The sequence below is a fragment of the Lissotriton vulgaris genome, chromosome 3_1 (genome assembly GCF_964263255.1).
Source record: "Lissotriton vulgaris chromosome 3_1, aLisVul1.2, whole genome shotgun sequence".
Taxonomy (NCBI): domain Eukaryota; kingdom Metazoa; phylum Chordata; class Amphibia; order Caudata; family Salamandridae; genus Lissotriton; species Lissotriton vulgaris.
Genome location: NC_141689.1, coordinates 167,561,421 through 167,579,099, shown reverse-complemented (window position 1 = coordinate 167,579,099; position 17,679 = coordinate 167,561,421).

The following is a 17,679-nucleotide window of genomic DNA, read 5'->3' as shown; positions in this document are numbered from 1 at the left end:
GGTATTTTAAGGGTTCAGGGCTAGGTTTGTGTTTTGGGGTACAGGGGTATTTTAGGGTTCAAGGGTAGGTTTGAGTTTTGGGGTACAGTGGTATTTTTAGGGTTCAGGGCTAGGTTTGGGTTTTGGGGTACAGGGGTATTTTTAGGGTTCAGGGGTAGGTTTGGGTTTTGAGGTACAGGGGTATTTATAGGGTTCAGGGCTAGGTTTGGGTTTTGGGGTATATGGGTATTTTTAGGGTTTAGGGAAAGGTTTGGGTTTTGGGGTACAGGGTATATTTATAGGGTTAAGATGGGTTAGTGTTTAAGGGTGTTGGGGTATTTTAAGGAGTAAGGGTGGGTTATGAGCATGGGGTGCAGGGGTATTTAAAGGGAGCATGGTGGGATTAGCACACAATATGAGACATGGCATGAAGGGCGGAACATACCACACGCCCCCAGCCCACGCCCACAGCACAACGCAGACACGCCCACAAGGGACTACTTTGCTGGCACGGTTCTTTTACCTATTAAATGTATATGGTGGGCGTCTGCATAGCCTATGTCCTTCTGCTGCAACTGCCCTTTCCAACGCTGTATTGGGTGTTGTGATTGGTGCTGTGGTTCCCGATATTATTACCCGCCTCAAAGGTTTGGGCTCTCTCTTTATATTATTAGTATAGATAAAAATAAATAAATAAACAAATATAACACAGGGATAGGGTTGACGGTGATAAGGACTAATATCAAAAGAGAGGTATCCTATTGATTTGCAAATGACCGATGATGAGAAAATCAAGAAATGTCTCTCAACTCCCTACAATAAGGACCGCTGAACACAAGTGGCAATGGGTGGTAGCAAGAAGTCTGTAGTAAAGTACAGGAAGGTATAAAGCATTACGACATTAGTGCAATGAAGCTTTTTGTTATAGGTCTGGGTGAAACTGGTCTCTGAAATACGACCACTAATTCTTATTTGTGAGTTCACTTGGTAGAAGGCAGATTTCTTGCCCAAAACAGAAAGCACGTATGCTCAAGCTGCTGGCCTGCACTCCCCCTCACCCCAGGGGAGGCCCGCTGAGCAGTTTGCCAGGGCTGGTTTCTGTACCCAGTCAGGCCCTGGTAATCACCAACTCCGATCTCACTCACTTGATGTGCTAAAGGCAGAGGGCGGGCCCATTGTCATTCGAAAGAGGCTAATCAGCCTCAATTGGAATGACAATGGGCCTGCCCTCGGTCTGTGCGAGCTCAGGGAGGGGCTGCTGCAGCCTCTGGAGTTCAACAGAGAAGTGCGAGCAGCCCCTGGATTCTGAATGAAAAAAGTTATCGTTTTTTTCAGTAGGACTATTCTTGCCGCCCCGGGATGCTTTTTATGAAAGTAAGAAGTAGGGGAACGGACTGAAATATTTTTTAGAAGTAGGGGCACGCCGTGCCCTTCCGTCCCCGCCCACTTCTACCACTGGTACACGGCCATATTTGAGGGAGGTGGTATGCGCTAGTATCACCATTCGCTGGCATGCAATGATAACACTCAATAAATAATTGTACAGTCTTTGCTTTTTCTTTAGGAAAGGGAAAAGTGCCTTTATTACACACACACACACTACTAAATACTATGCATTCATTTACAAAGATAAACATTAGGCAGCTTGGAAACTCCATAGATCACATTGCGTAATCACATTTGACCCCTAAAGTGTCATGACCTCCAAATCCTTGCCTCCCACTGTGCACTTACCTTTCGATATTTGTTCTTCTTTATTCTTGGAACAATATTCTATCCTGTCGAGATTTAGGACTCAATATTTTCTACTACAATTTACAAACAGCTCCATCATGCAATGCTCTGACATTTTGTTTAATTGAAATAGTGAATCTTCATGAATTTGCAGATCTATGGAGGATCTGAGAATTAAGGGTCCAGATATGTCTAGAATTTAACCTCCTTATGCCCCAAATGGAACACTTTTTAAATGACAGTATATCAAAAACAACTGAGCTAATTTACAACAAACCAAGCATAGGCACTTCCTTGAGTAAAGTTCCGCTTTTTATTCTGTGTGGATAAGCAAAGAATCTAATGGGAGTTAACAAGGGAAATGTCACTATTGCCACCGAAAATGTTGATGAATCTGCATGAAACTCCCCACTAAGAACTCAAAATGAATTAACTTTTATTTTTCTTGGAAAGTTTTGTTCAAATTTACTGAATGGAGCCAAAGCTATTAAGAAAACAACATATGTTTTGCAATGGAAACCCTGACCTACCCATAATACATACATATGGTGTGCCAATTGTGTGCAGTGCTGTTATTAATGGCTATTCGTTTCCTCAGGAGTTGTTGTCCATTTTGTATAAATGTGTGTAAAAGAATCCGAATACGAATCAATGCGAGTGCCACAAAATGTGCTCCTTACATTGCCTTTAGGACATAATAATAAAGCACATAATGTGCACTTTATTGGCTGATTATTTAACCACGCATTATGCGTAGTTTGGTCGCCATCTGAATAATTCCAAAGATGATGAACAAATTGAGGGAGATAATGACAGAGTAAAATGCCTGATATCAAGCTCAGCCAACAGCATGTAGCATTGAAGTTGTAGAAGTGAACATTTAGCATCCGTTAACCCCATCAAGGGGCTTCTGGGGGGGTGGGACGTTCGCCCTACAGCTTGCCTCTTGTGCCATACATAACTTCATCACATACTGCATTTTTGGTGGTCTAATGGAAATCTAAGCATGGCACAGTTTGTACCTTTATTCAGCATTCCGTCCATCATTTGTTTGCCTTAATTTGACACCCTAAGTGGGCAGGGAATGCCCAGAGGTGGATCCCGTTCTAGCTACTGTACTGGATTCAAGCTAGTCTGGCTGATGAGGGGTGTTACCCTGAAACCGGTACCAAGATGCCAGTGTCTGTTCCAGTGAGGACCTGGCCTGGCAGTTCGGTCTGGACTGTTGCCATGGGGAGCAGGGTCATCACTGATTTGCATATGACTGGGTCTAAACTGGAATGGCGTGACAATCAAAAAAAGATGGATTCAACCCAGATCTGTGACTGAGGATGAATGTTTGATTTGTTCAGCATTCCGTCCATCATTTCTTTGCTTTAATTTTTCCCCTGTGATCCTCTGCACACATCACTGATTTATTTGACCAGTAAACATTCCTATATATTTTACTAATGCCACATATTCTCTGATTTAAGCGTAAAACAGGACAAATCAGTGAGAATTTGAATTTTACAGGTTATTATTATTGTATTGGTATATTAATGAAAACATAGTAAGCAGTCAATAAAGGGTTGACGACATCAGCAGTAGATCTGTCCAGGTGTACAGCCTCAGAGTCACACCCTCTCAAGGGACTGTGAGGTCATCACGCGTGGTGAGGAAGAGGAGGTGTCGAAAAAAGACACCCCTCGAGCAGTTTGAAGGGATCTGATGAAGCACCTCAAGGTGGCCCACCATAAGGTTTGACCCTACAAAAGGCGTTACTTGGGGTGATATCTGGCACCCGCTGTCATGCCACCACCCAGAAGTGGTTGTAAGCATGCCACCTTTGCATGAGATAGGTGCAGCAAAGGGATACAGCTTCTACAACGCAAGAAATACTTGCACCAGCCCTGCGGCCATCACGTGAGTTCTACCCTACTGCCACAGAGGTATGTGTGTTTGAGCTTGAGAAGTACTTATGTGTTAAATGGAAGCATGCATTATTTCCACCACCAGTAAATGTGACCAAATGCACATTTACACTCTGAGGTCCAGATTCAATGTTGGGCGCAAGTTGAGCACCTGAAAATAATCAATAGTGGATGGTTCGATGATGTGCGGCAGATCTTTGGGCTATGATGGGGTATAACCTGCTAATAAACATTTCCCCGGTGCCCAAACTTTACTTTGCTCTATTTTCTGCCCAACCCGTGCCAGACAAGCACTCACACAGCTGTAGTGCGACACCAGATCCTGATCATTGGCAAATGGAAGCTTGTACCCAATCGGTATTTGCACAACATTGAGTAACATGGAAGCAGGGTTTTTTTGTTCCCCCATGGAGACAGTCCTTCATCTAACCTCATAGTAAATATAGGGGTGGTCCCTCTACATTCCAACTGTATTTACTCATGGCCTTGATAGGAGAACATCTACATTACTTCGCCTGGTAGAAAACTATCTGCAAATGATATGTGAATACCCTAATTTACACGTTGTGTAATTTATCTCCAGAACCACCCACAAACCACTCTTAGACACTACATTTGAGGCTGTGGAAATCCCACCGCTCTAGCACGATTAACACATTCAAAAATAAGGTTTATGAGGGTAAAATTAGGAATTACACATTTTTTATGCACAGTTCAACCTATGTGTACAAAATGATTTACATTTGGGGTGGGGGGAAGGTCACCTTAACCTTGAAGGAGAATAACATGGCATTGTTCTCTGATTGGTGGCTGCTGCAGACTGACCACACTACTAACTTCTAATCAGGAGACTTGAGCTAGATACTTATCAGAGGTTTACAGCTTCACTATCTCATCACGTTGTGTTTCATCCTGAAGTGCTTTACGTGAGACAACCTACTAACCCAATGCTGTTTACTCAACCTTTGGGCCTCTTAAGGAATAAACTGAAAGGTTGGAAGTTGCTTTGTGAGGGAACAGCTTAAAATAGCTCCCAGGGCCACCCCTCAAGTCTCCAATATTCTGTCAGAATGATATTTGTCATTAACTGAGGTTACCATTGGGATCCCTGTGTGGAGCCCGACTCCAAATAACTAAGCCTGGGCGGAATTTTCAATTTCCCGGTGGAATCGGAGGATTTTGGTAATTCCGAGTTACTCTTGTAATGAAGGATTGCTGACAAATTGAAATTCTGATGCTCACCTGGCGAAATTAAAAACTGCAGTGGTTTATTTTCTCAAGTTTTGAAACCACATCACTCGGGGAAGTATGTAAGGTCGCTGAGTGATATGCAGTGGGCTCAAAAGTTTCCCAAAGGGGAGGAACTTATAACTATTATTACTGTAATACACTTTCCAGCAAGATATTTACACATTACATTAGAGTGCCAGCTGTAGATCTAGGGCTACCCGCTGTGCTGTATGCTAATGTACACATTGTCTGTGAGTTTCTACTCCCATATTTAGCAAAACTATGATTGCTTAAAAAGGAGCTAAAAGTTCGCATAAAGGATATATATCTATATATATATATGTATGTATATATATATATCACGCGGGACTTCCGGCCCGGAGGTGGAGATTTCGGCCATGGCTAAATCTCCGCCACCGGCCAGAATCCCCATCTCTGGGCCCGAAGCTCCGCCTCCGGGCCAGAAGCTCCGCCTCTTGGCTGGAAGCTCCGCCTCCAGGCCAGAATCTCCAGCCTGAGTGCGAACGTAAAGTTAGCAGTCATAAATCCATTCTGTGAATACCAAAAGTAGTAAGTGCATTCTGTGAATACCAAAAGTAGTAAGTTTAGGATTTTGTCTTAAGTAAGTTCTGTGAATCGGACCAACCTGCCTGATTTCCGGTTTTGCAGAGAAACTTCATAGCGCGAGATTTCCTCGATCTTGGAACCGGTGTGACTTCTCGTTCTGCGCATTGGGGGCAATCTGGGCCTCAAGCCCCCATCAGCTCCAAAAGCCCCAGGGCCCAGCAATCAGGGGCGCTCGCCATGCCATCTCACCTCCAGCAATGCAGCCCAACACACGCTGCACGACCTAACTGTACCTGGTGCACAGGCCAGGTGGGATCTCACTCTTTGGGATCAGGCCCACAACAGACTCTCTTTAGAGGGGCACAGCTGGGCCCAGACAGGCCAGCTCACAGAGCCCTCCAGCAGAGGGGCAGTTCCTCGTGGTGGTTCCTCCTGGGGCCAAGCAAGCAGCACCCCAACAACAGCACAAGGAAGCACATCTCACATGGGGTCACAGCCCCAAAATTTATACAGCATTTCTCCTTGTCTGCCCTGGCACAGGACTTTGGGGAACCAGTCTCAACTGGTTCTGGGGGATGTTGAAGCACTGTGTTTACCAGGCTTCCACCCTCCTTTGTCAGATTGGGCTCGGTCATCAGACACACCACAGGGGGTGGAGCCAGCATTCACCAAGGCATGCGCAGACCTATTCAGGGTCAGGGGACTCCTCCTCCCACTACTCCAAATGCAGATCATCTATTCAGCTTAGCGCTGACTCACCCTGCCCTCCCTGGAGCCAAGACACCCGGGGGGGTCCAGCAAAGTATGGCTTGGGTGGGTCCCCCAACATTTCCCTACCCAGAATCCCCTGCAAACCTCAAATTTTGTTGAAAAAAGAATTTTTTTCTCACATTTCTGTGTGGGAAAGTTGTAGGATCACCGTGCTGACACAGATTTCCTACCACCCACCGTTCCCCCAGGTCTCTCGATAAAAATGATAACACACTTGTGTGGGTAGGCATAGTGGCTGCAACAGACAATGGCCCAAATTGTACTGTGGAGACTTCAAAATGACCTATAACAAAACTACCTGGCTTTTGGGGGGGCACCTGTGTTTTTGTCCCAGGGCTCGCCGCCATCTAGGTAAACCTACCGAACCCACACATTTCTGAAAAACTAGACACCCTGGGGAGTCCAATGAGGTATGGTTTGCATAGATCCCCAACGTTTACCTACCCAGAATCACCTGCAAACCTCAAATTTAGCTGAAAAAAGACATGTTCCACATGTTTTTGTGTAGATTCACCGTGGCGGCACAAATGTCCTACCCCAAAGCATTCTCCTTAGTGCCCCTAGTAAAATAATACCTCACTTGTGTGGGTGTTCAATGCAGAATTGGCAAAAAACTCTCTGTGCACCCCCCCGCTCCCCCGCTGCTGCTCCCCTGTGGCCCGCCCCCTTTTTCTTCTGTACCCAGCCCCCTTCCTATTCGCCGCCCCGCTCCCACCTCCTAGCTGCTCCTCCCTCCCACTTAAATGGCGGAGACCGCGCGGTGGTGAGCTGTGACCTCTGACCCTGTTCACAGGGCCGGTCGCTCCACGCACCGCGCGGGCCCCCCGTGATTGTGCCCGAGTTGTCCCCGCTGCTGCCTTGAGTCCGCCCTGCTGCTGAGTATTGTGCCTTTTGTATTTGTATTTGTAGTGTATTTTGTGCCCTGTGACTGTTTTTGCCTTGGTGTTTATTGTATTTTCTCCTCGCCGCCCTACGCAACCGTCTTCCCGCTCTGTGCACCCCCCCGCACCCCCGCCGGTGCTCCCCCGCAGGCCCGCCCCCTTTTTCTTCTGTACCCAGCCCCCTTTCTATTCGCCGCCCCGCTCCCGCCTCCCAGCTGCTCCTCCCTCCCACTTCGCCATTTATGGCGGAGACCACGCGTACGCGCAGCGACCACGCGCAGTGGGCGTGCCGATTGCGCGCCAAAGGCAAGCCCGTCTGCGCCCCTCCGTGCCTGGATTGCGCCCAGCACCAGGACCACTGGCCCGCAACGACACCAGCCCACCGGCCTGATCTACAACACTGCCACCCTCCTCGCTCTCAACACCAGACGGAACCCCGCCTGTCACCGAGCCACCCCGAAACGCACCCACGGACCCTTCACCTGCCAAGCCTGCAAATTCACCTGCCTCCGGACCTGCTCAGCACCCGCCAGGCCAGGCACCGGCAACAACCACCTCAGGTGCATCCTGCTCAACACCCGCTCCGTCCACAGGCACGCTGTCGAGCTCTGGAACCTCCTCGACACAACATCGCCAGACGTCGCCTTCCTCACAGAAACCTGGATGAACGCCTCCTCAGCCCCCGACATCGCCATAGCCATAGCCATCCCTGAGGGCTACAAGATCACCCGAAGGGACCGCACCAACCAATCCGGAGGAGGCATCGCCATCGTCCACAGAGACACCATCCGCATCACGACCAACTCAGACAACACCCTCACCGCCGCCGAGCACCTTCACTTCCAGATATACACCGACCCCAAAACCACCCTCAGAGACACCCTCATCTACAGACCCCCGGGACCACGCACACAGTTCAGCGAAGCCATCGCAGACTTCATCAGCCCGCACGCCCTCACCTCCTCGGACTACATCCTCCTGGGAGACCTCAACTTCCACCTGGAAAACAACAAAGACAACAACACCACCACACTGCTGGACAACTTCGCCAACCTCGGACTCAAGCAACTGGTGAACACCCCCACCCACTACGCCGGCCACACGCTTGACCCAGTCTTCTCCTCCAGCAACCACATCTCCTTCAGCCACTCCACTGGACAGATCACAGCTGCGTCCACTTCAGCTTCAGGAAAACAACGACCCACCACCACCGGCAACAGGCTCCCTGAAGATGCTGGAGCAAGATCACCACCGACCAGCTCACCACCTCCCTGAGCCAAAAACCCCCCACCAGCACCACGGACACCAACGAAGCTGCCTGCACCCTCGCACTGTGGCTCACCAACTGCGCCGATGCCCTTGCACCACTGAAGAAACCTCCCAGCAGACCAGGCAGCAAGAAAACCTTGTGGTTCACCAATGACCTCAAAGACTCCAAGAAATCCTGCCGCACCCTCGAGAAAGCCTGGCGCCACGACCAGTCCACAGAAAACATCACAGCCCTCAAGAACGCCATCCGCAATCACCACCAGCTCATCCGCACCACCAAAAGGACAGCATTCAGAGAACGACTAGACAACAACACCCACAACAGCAAGGAACTCTTCAACATCGTCAAAGAGCTCTCCAACCCCAGCGCCAGCAACAACGATATCGCGCCCTCGCAAGACCTCTGCAACGCTCTCGCCTCATTCCTCCACCACAAGATCGCCAACATACACAACAGCTTCGGCACCCAGACCACGCACCCAAGCGCCGAACCAATGCCCGCCACCACCACCCTCTGCGCCTGGACCCCCGTCAGCACCGAAGACACCACCCATGTGATGAACACCATCCACTCCGGCTCCCCTGCCGACCCCTGCCCACACCACATCTTCAACAAAGCCGATTCCATCATCGCACCCCACCTCCAGAACATCATCAACAACTCCTTCGCATCCGCCACCTTCCCGGAGAGCTGGAAGCATGCGGAGATCAGCGCCCTCCTGAAGAAACCCACCACGGACCCCACGGACCTCAAGAACTTCCGCCCCATCTCGCTCCTCCCGTTCGCCGCCAAAGTCATCGAGAAGATCGGCAACAAACAGCTAAACTCCTTCCTCAAGACCTTCCTTCCCGCCCTCTTCTTCTAAAACTCCACTGGCTCCCAATACGCCAACGGAAAAAGTTCAAAGTCTGCTGTATTAGCCACAAAACATTGCACAACCTTGGCCCTAGCTATCTATCAGAAAAGTGTATTCCCTATCTTCCCCCGAGAGCTCTGTGCTCCAGTACAAAATATTTGCTGACAGTTCCCAGAATTAGGAAAGTGAGTCTGAGAGGTAAATCTCTCTCATACCTTGGACCGAAACACTGGAATGACCTCCCCCTTCAGCTAAGAGAATGTACGAATCATCTTGTCTTCAGAAAATTACTCAAAACCTCTCTATTCTGCTTTTAAAATGTATAGGCTCCGCACGATCAGGTGATACGCTTCCACAAAAGCTCAGAGATACTCCCTGGAGTCGATTCTGGCGCTATATAAACTTTTAACCCCTTGGCCTTGGCGGTAATTCCGCTGTGGTGTTGGAGGGGAGGGGGCCTCGCGGCGCCACCATGCTCGTGACGGAAACACTCCGTCACGAGCCACGGGCGTGCTGTGCTTGTGACGGAGTGGTTCCGTCATGGCCCCGCCCGCTCAATAGAACGCGCCACGCAGGCGCAAAATTGGTGCTGCGCAGGCGCGGCGAACGGGCCGTGACGGAATCATTCCGTCACCAGCACAGCGCGTCTGTGGCTGGTGTCGGACTGGTTCCGTCACCAGCATGCCCAGGAGTTAAATAAATAAATAAATACATTTCTGGCTAATCAGCCGTCATCAGCCAGGCTAACTTGAATCCAGTGGCAAAGTGAGCAAGGGACCCACGTCTGGGCATACCCTGCCAACTTAGGGCAAACAAAGCAAAACCAAAGGGGATGATGGGCGGAGCGTTGAACATTGCAAGCATTCACCCCCAGTCAACAGATCTGAGTTTAATCCATCATCATTCTTTAGCTCACTCCATCACCCCAGATCAGACATGGCCATATGCAAATCAGTCTGACCCTGTGCCTCATGGGAACAGTCCACTGGGGGAGCAGAAAGACTGTTACTTTTTTTGGGGGGGGATGGGGGCATTTGCCTGCCCATCTTGGGCAGCCCACACCCCTACATCAATAAAAAAAAACTGATTTCTAATGGGCTTTCTGTCCCCCCGGGGGGCTGATTGGGGGCTATTGCCCCCCTCTGTCCCCTGGGGGGCAGAAAGACTGACATTTCTCTGGGGGGGGGCATTGCCATGCCCTTTTGGGGAGCCCCCACCTAAACATCAATAAAAGAAAATCCTGGTTTCTAGTGGGCTTTCTGTCCCCCCTGGGGGGCAGATTGGGGGATACTGCCCCTATATGCTCCCCAGGGGGGTGGGCAGAAAGACTGACATTTCTCTGTGGGGGGGGGGGTGGTTGTGGGGGCATTGCGATGCCATTTTTGGGAAGCCCCCACCCCAATGTCAATAAAAAAAATAATCCCTGGTTTCTAGTGGGCTTTCCACCCCCCCGGGGGGGGCAGATTTGGGGCTACTACCCCATATGCCCCCCAGGGAGGGGCAGAAAGACTGTTGCAACCAAACAAATATGGGGGGAGCAAAGGCCCTTGCCCAAGGGGCACTCCCCCATCCCTGGTGCTAGTGGGTAGATCCCTGCTTGGGGATCGCCCTCCTGGGGTGATCCCCAAGCAGGGATCCACTAGGGATGGGTACCACTGTGAAACGATACCTCTCCCATCTTTTTCGGTGCTCGGGGCTGAGATAGCCCCACAAGCACCGCAACTGAGAAACTGAAACTAAGTTTCAGTTTCGATTTCGTTGAAATGACGATAGCACGCCATGGGCGCGATCATCATTCTGATGAAATTCAAAAATAGGCCTGGGGAGGTTGGGGAGGCTCTTTCCCACCTCCCCAGGCAACAACAAATATGGGAAATCCCTCTGCTGTCTGCAGCAGAGGGATTTCCTAAGCATGTGCTCCGTCATGGTTCCGTCATGAGCATGGGAGGGTTAAAAGCCCCTTGCGCCACCAGTGCGTCACCTTTTCACGCAGTAGCGGCACAAGAGGCTTGTAAATAAGCCCCATACTTCAGTGGGATGGGGAAAACCATGTAAATGTCCAACATTTCTTGTTGGGTCTAATTTTGTTTTAGATCAAATTATTTGTTTTTGTTGACATTCATGTAGTGTTTTTTGCACCTACACAATATATTTTCTTTACTAATAAAACGTGAAAAGTTTTTTGTGGCTTCATATGCTTTATGTCATGGACGTCATTAGGATCGTCAGGGGTCACAGCTGTGACCACGGCATGCCCCTTGCAACCCCTGGCTCTGCCTTTGTGACCCCAGGACTCAGAGGTGGCAAAACCAGTTCCAGGAACACAGGAGCAGCTTGTCCTTATGGACGTTGGCTGTGGCTGCACTCTTTTTAGGTCTCGCTGGTGTTCCAGCGAAAGACCTTATGTTGTGCACTTGCCGGGAATGTTGGACAGGGGAAGGGTACGCGCTTTCCCTCAGCGATTTCATCTCGTGGGCACGCTCGCCCAGCCCGGCGCCGTGCACATCTCCTGTTCAACATTCACCACAAGTCAGTCTCTCGCCTCTCTCAATCGCGCGCGCACACACGCATGCACACACACACACAAACACGCACACACACACACACGCAGGCACACACACACACACACACACGCACACACACTGCATACACACACTGCATACACACACGTGCACACACACATGCACGCACACGCACGCACACAGCCACCCTCGCCCCACCCACTCACCTGGCTCTTTTGTTGCGACTCCTCTGGTATCTCCGCCGTATCACCTGGCACATGCGCGGGGCTTCCCTCACTCATGGGAGCCCCGCACTTGTTGTACAATAGCTAAGAAATTTAGCCGTGCACGTATACCAGACCCCAAACTCCAGTCTCAGCAAGACCCCCATTCTATGTACTCACGGGTCATTGCTGTCCGTGCTCCAAGGTTCGCAGACACCGAAACTCCGCTCTCTCGTACTCTCCTGACGACACTGATTGCCGTCGGACCGACCAACGCCGTTTACTGAAGAACGGTTTCACTCCGCCCTCGAGACCCTACACCCTATTGGTTAACTGGACACCACGTGATTCGTGCTTGTTTTATGTTGAGTCTACCACTGCAAAAAGTATGGGGAAAACACTTGTTGCACAGTTCTATGAAAAAATATTGCATCTGAATGGTCATTTAGTAGTAAAATGTTCTGTGAAAGTCGTTCACAAACTGGGCTGCAGGAATGTTAAAATCGGCCCTGTCCCTATTAGTGTCCGCTGGTTACCGCACTCCACTGCTAAAATCGGCCCTGTCCCTATTAATGTCCGCTGGTTACCGCACTCCACCGCACTCTGCCAATCATTTTTTACCTCAGGGTTTTGCCTCTCAGAATTGCTCAAAAATGGGACTTAGGCCTACTAAAAATGAGCTGCCCTGATGAAGTGAAAATAGACTGAACTAACGTGCCATGAAATGAAAGGTCAGCGCCAATGTGTCTCAATAGAATGCCGCGAATTGGGTGCACCCTGTGAATGCAGCCGGCCTGTGCAGCGCCTATTGCAATGGCGATGCCAGCAACCTGTGAGGGCGCACTATGCGGGCACAGATCGGCCTGCCAGGGACAGGGCTTTGAAGTCCTTTCAGGTCGCGCAGGGGCACTGTGAACTACCGTGGATGGTTTGTGGGTGGAGCCTGTCATGTTTGTATGTCTAAACAAGAAAATGCTGGCTGTGTGGGACGATTTAAAGGCGAGAGAGTCTGTTGGAGTGAGTTGTGATGTCACCTGTGTGTGCATTATGTCACAGCTTTTAGAAAAGCGCGCTTCTTGCCAATTGTATGGTTTCGTAGCACTTTCTGAGACTTTGTGCACCTTCTGTGAATAATAAGGGTCCTGCAGGCCTAAATGCAGCCAAGATAAAATAGGCTGATTGCTTCCAGGTTGAGTAGCAAAAAAAACCCCATAAAAACAGCCGTAATGGTGATGCAGTGCGCCGCTTAGATTGGGACTTGACGGCACTGCACCTGCAGCACTATTGATAGCCTTGCCACTGCACACTCTCTCCTAACGCTTATCTTTGTAGCAAGGGCTCCAAATGCATTTAGAATGCAATAGGTCTCACATTTGCGAGAGTTTAAGCTATTGGCGCTGTAAATGACAATGCCTTTTATTTTGGTTTTAAAAACCAGCCATAAATAAAAGGCATTCGGCCACATGCATCAAGTGATTTAGGAATCGCAAACGGTGCGAATCGCAAAATTCGGCCGTTTGCGATTCCTAAATCACTATTTGGGATGCATCAATCAAAAATACAAGAAATCGCTATTTTTTGCGATTTCTAAAAATGCGATTGCATTTAAGGAATCGCAATTCGCGATTCCTTAAATGCAATGCATGACACCTAAAAAAATTGCGAATTCGCAATTAGGAGGAAAAAATTACCATGAGGTTGGACTTCATGGTAATCGGCGAAAAATCTGAAAAATGCAATTTTGTGCATTTTTCAAACTGTCATGTTGTGCACACACATGCCCTTAGGGCATGTGTGTGCACAACATATGTGCATATATTGATTTCAGGGGTGCAACAGGGTGTCCTTTGGACACCCCTGCACCCTTGAAATCGCAATCTCAATTTGCGATTAGCTAATTGCGAATCGCAAATTGAGATTGTCTTCCCATTCATTCCTATGGGCCTTTTGGCCCATAGGAATCAATGGGAAGGGATTCCTTAATTGCGGATCGCAAATTGTGAATCGCAATTAGAGAAAAATAAGGAATCGCTAAAAAAAATGCGATTTTTTGATGCATTGCCGTTTGCGATTCCTTAATTGCGATTCCTTAATTTTCGCAATTAAGGAATCGCAAACGGCAACAATGATGCATGTACCTGATTGTCATTTACAATGCCAATAGCGCAAACTCTCATAAATGCGAGACCTATTACATTGCAAATGCTTGTTGTATTCTGTCAATTCTTTTTATATATATGTAATGATAATATATAAATGACATACAAATGTTCAGTTAGCTGGAATATCACCTTCCCTGGTAGCTGAGGTAAGTTCGAATTGCTTTAAATATATGTTGTGTGCTTGTTTACAGATGAGAGTGTATTTATGTGAGAAAAATAGTGTGTAAGTGTGAATATGTGTGTATGTGTAAGCTTGTGTGTGAGTAAAAATTAAGGTCAATGGGCGTGTGCTGCTACCCCAGGCATTTTGGTGAATTGACGTGCATACTTTTATGTAAAGTTTTGGTTAATATATGCTCTGTGTAGCTTTTGGTGGGAGAAGCCTTCTTCTTTTTGTTCAGCAAACCGTGCCTGTCAGCTGCTGCTAAATAGTCAATAGCGTGACAGTGGGAGAGAGGTACTGCATTAAAACCCCTTCCTATGCATCTTTAGAAAGTTAACAACAAAAATCAGACACACGTCTAATGCTGTCTGTAGTGAGACCTAAAGATACATTTTGGGCTTATCTATTAGCCCCTTGTGCTGCCGGTGCGTCACTTTTTGTGACGTTCTGTAACGCAGGAGCCTGCTCCTTATTTACCAGCCAGCACTGAGCCACTTTATTTGCCTTACTGCTGCCTGGTAAATACTGTTCCCTTTAATGGAGTTTTCTGCGTTAAATTGGCAGGCTATGGGTGTTTATAGGGGGCGTTACCAGCAACATCCATGGCTGTTGGATATTGCACCAGATTTGCGAGATATCGTAACACTAAGGCTGTGCTAAAAACGTACATCTCCCCAAGGGAGGCGTAAGGGAGGGGCAACGATGAGAAATATCTTTATTTTCTCGTTTTTCCTTTTTCTATATGAGCTGCATTCTGCAGCACACAGAGAAAGAGGAGAAAGCCTCTTGTGAATATTTTTGCGCAGGAGTGTTTTCCTTCCTGCACAAAAATAATCATCCCCTCAACACAGGCACCTTTGCACCATGATGCAAAGGTGCTGCGTTGGCGCACGGCAGACCATTGTGCGCTGGTGCAGGAGAAAAGGCCAGGGCCTTTATTTATGAGGCCTTGCGTCAGTTTTGCGCCGCCGGTTCGTCACTTTTTGTGACGCACCAGCGGCGTAAAAAATGCGCCTTGTGCGCCATATTTAAAAAGTGACGCATCTAGGTAGATGTGTCACTTTTTAAACCCCTGCGCCACATTATAAATGCGTCAAGTATAATGTATGCAGAGGGGGCGTTCCCCCGCAAAAAGCCTCGTAATAGTGACGCAGTGAAATCTATGAGATTTCACTGCGTCACTTTTAGGATGCTGTTGCGTCAAAATCTTGCGCCTGCCTCACAGCAGGCGTAAGACTGACGCAAGCCCTTTCACATGGGGCTTTCCCCATGTGAAAGGACGCATTGCTGGAGTTGCGTCACTTTTGTGACACACTCCAGCAATGCGTCACTTTTGCGCTTACAGATACGTCAGAAATACTGACGTATCTGTAAGTCCTTGCGACATTGTGCGTCATACATTAAATATGAAGCATCATTGGTGTCGCAAGGAGTGCGCAGTGAAAAGTGACGCATCGCTGTTTTCACGCAGCGATGCGTCACTTTTCATAAATGAGGCCCCAGGAAAGCTCCATATGTGATAGATACGGCTCATTCCTGCCAATTTCTTTTGCCGAAGGGCAGCGCAGCAGCCCTACAGCGCTGCCCTGCATCAAAAACTCATCAATATGGCCCTAAATGTCTTGACTGTACATTTTGCAAGAATTTAGCCTCACAGGTATTTTATATCCCACCCAGAAAAGGAAGTTTAAAAACAGGAACACTGGAGGTTAAAATAAGGTACCTGCTGCTTATTAGGAAGCTTCTAAACTTCAGAAAGTCGCCAGTCTTGGGTGTTCACAGGCAGGATTTACCCAGAGTGGCATTTGAATGCAGAGTGTCGGTGTTTACTTTTTAAAGTTTGATTGATTGTGTGATTTGGGAGGCTTGTCCGGCATTACACGTCAAATGTCTAGTAACTGTCCTTAAGCACTCCCTCCAAGCCCTTCTGCTGCCCTTGAGTAGATAACACACCACCCAGCCTGAGGACACAGATAAGCGCCAGGGACGTTTACACATTTTATCACCACAACTTGTGCTCTCGGTGTCCTTGGCGGGTAATCCAGTGTTTTTCCTCTGCTCCAAGCAGCACTTTGATAAGCACATGGCCACCTATATGTGAAGCAAGAACCGGTGTCCTTTCTTTGCAGTAACCACTCCTTTTACTGCTGTTGTGTCCCATAAGGTGAAGTTTGTGTTCTAACTTTATCCGCAAACAAAGTCTGATTTTTCAAAGGGACACACTCGCCATCAACGATCAGAAGCATTAGAGCTCTATTGATGTGAAGCATATTCAATTTGGGGCCAGTGATGGTGACATTACAAGAGCATATACCAGTGCTTAATTTGTAAAGCAATACGTGCCAGGGCTCTCGTCGGGACCCCACTGCAGCCTGCACCACACATTGCTCCTGCCAGCTTGCAATGACAGTACAAACACAGCTGACAACCATCACCCACAGCTGTTGTTGTGATAATACCTAAATAAGCCAGACAGCGCCACCATGTGGCAGACTGTCATAAGCCACAGTGCTGACAATTAGGTGCCGGTGCTGAGCACCGGAAACCACCGGCTCGAATTAAGCACTGGATACACTTCTGGTCCAGGGTACCCCTCTCGATGTTGGGAAGGGAGGTGCTAGTAAAGATGATGATGCTGATGCGTTGTCTTTATGTTCTCCTGGGCCTCTTTTCTTAGGCACCTTGAGTTCTTCTGAGATGTGGATGGTCTGCTTACCGCATTGATTTGGGTGGCGCTCGGCCGAGAGTTCACCTGGGTGCCTGTAAGTTGCCGTAAAAGAAGAGCTGACTGCCCATGTCAGATCTGGAATGCTCTTACTTGGCATCTCAGTTGCAGCACCTTCCTGAATGTCTGAACCATTCACCTAAAAGGAAAATCAATTTGCTGCATGGATGCTGTGGTTATATCTCAGGAGGATTTAGAGGGTGGGAATAACTGACCTTGAATGAGTTCAAGGGTGGGCCTTTGAACCAATGAACTTTGAGATACTGGCCATTAGGGCATTCTCTATTTGGCAACTTGACAGGGGATAATTATAGCTAGGGGTGTTTATTTATTTCTATTTTATTTATTTATTTATAAAGTTCTCTATAGCACGAACATGACCAGTGAGGGTATCAGAGCGCTTTACATTAGGGGATGAACGAGATAATTAGGAGACAAGAAAAAAGAGTCAACAAAAAAGAAAAAGGTGCAAAACAGAGCTTAACAGGTTGCAAAAGAATGAACTCCATAGGAAGTCAGAAATAAAATGATCATGGTCAGCAAATGAGTCCTAGTCCTCGATAAGTTTGTTAAACCAACAGGAGTGATTTTAGTGCAAGAATTTGTTCATCAGAAGTGTTTTCATTCTTTTTTGAGGGAGGCGGGAGGCGGAATCAAATGGATTTCCAGAGACAGAGAATACAAGATTTTCGGGGCGACACCC